A 1,335-nucleotide genomic window follows, 5' to 3' on the forward strand; every position below is an offset into this window, starting at 1 on the left:
GTATCGAGCTACTCGCATTGCTCGATACCCGGGTATCTAGAGCTCTACTGCATACCCAAAAACTTATAAAAATTCTGATTAAAAAGTTCCAAATTTAGATAAAACGTGTTGAATTTTTCTGAATTCTGTATAAAGTGTGGAAGTGTGATTTACATAAATGGGTTTTGTTAAAGCATGAAACATATTTTTATAAAAAAAATATAAAAAAAAATTTGTACCGGAAGAACATTGTAAATATTAAAAACGAAACACCATTCATCCACTTTTGACCGCCACTGTACATATTTTGACGTAAAGTTTCGGCTAATATCCAGTTAGATTTCATTAAGCTAAAATTATGTTTGATATGGGGACAGCCGCTGTGGCTGAGTGGTTAGAGGTACTAACTGTATCTAAATTAGAAAGTTTTTTCTAACAGTGGTCACCCCTGGGCAGGAATGTATTTCTGCCATGAAAAAGCTCCAATTGCCGTTCAAAGCCGGCGTAAAACTGTAGATCGATCCCTCCATTTGTGTAACAACAGCAAGACGCACACCTCAAATTTGAGAAGCTCGGCAGAACACTTATCAAAAGTGTAGGCGCCAAAATACTAATGTTAATGATGAGAGTAGGGATGAAACGATACCATGCAGATATCGATACTTTTACTTGGAAGTAGTATCGAAAAAAAGAATCGATGCCTGAAAAATATCGGACGTAAAGTATCGATACCTCCTCGTATCGGTACTCATTGTGTATTCCTCTGGAAATCCTAAACTCCGAATAATAAAATAAAAATTTAATAATGTAGGAACTGAAAATAAATAAAACTCCGTTGCATAGCAGAACTACATGTTTAATTAATCGTATTTATGTTTTTCCAAATGTTTACCAGTCAACCGATTTCTTGACATGGTTATTGTTGCTCCTGCTTTCGAAAAGAATCGTTCACAAGGAACAAATGTTGCAACTATATGTGAATATGATCGTGCTTGTTTATACAACAAAGGAAACGCAGTTTTTAGCTCATCCCATTCTTCTAATGGGTTCGACTTCAGGGAGCATATTGGACTCGATAAAAAGAATTAAACCTATATTTTTATTTTGAACAAAAAAATTTTTGGGGGTGGCGCTAATGTTTTTTTTATAAAAACGCTGATGTTTTAAATTTTTTTATTTTCGTGACATGTTATAGTGCAGCTAAAGCAATGTCATGGGTTCAAACTCATTACCAGGGGATTTCTGGGGTCGCTGATTACGCATCTGATGTAGGGATGTTAATTTTTCGGCTTTTTCCGATCCCGGGATTAGTCCCGGGATTTAGATATTCATTACTTTTCAACAACTTGAATCGAA

This window comes from Rhagoletis pomonella, unplaced genomic scaffold (genome assembly GCF_013731165.1).
Source record: "Rhagoletis pomonella isolate Grant_MI unplaced genomic scaffold, Rhpom_1.0 Rhpom_scaffold_00013, whole genome shotgun sequence".
Lineage (NCBI taxonomy): Eukaryota > Metazoa > Arthropoda > Insecta > Diptera > Tephritidae > Rhagoletis > Rhagoletis pomonella.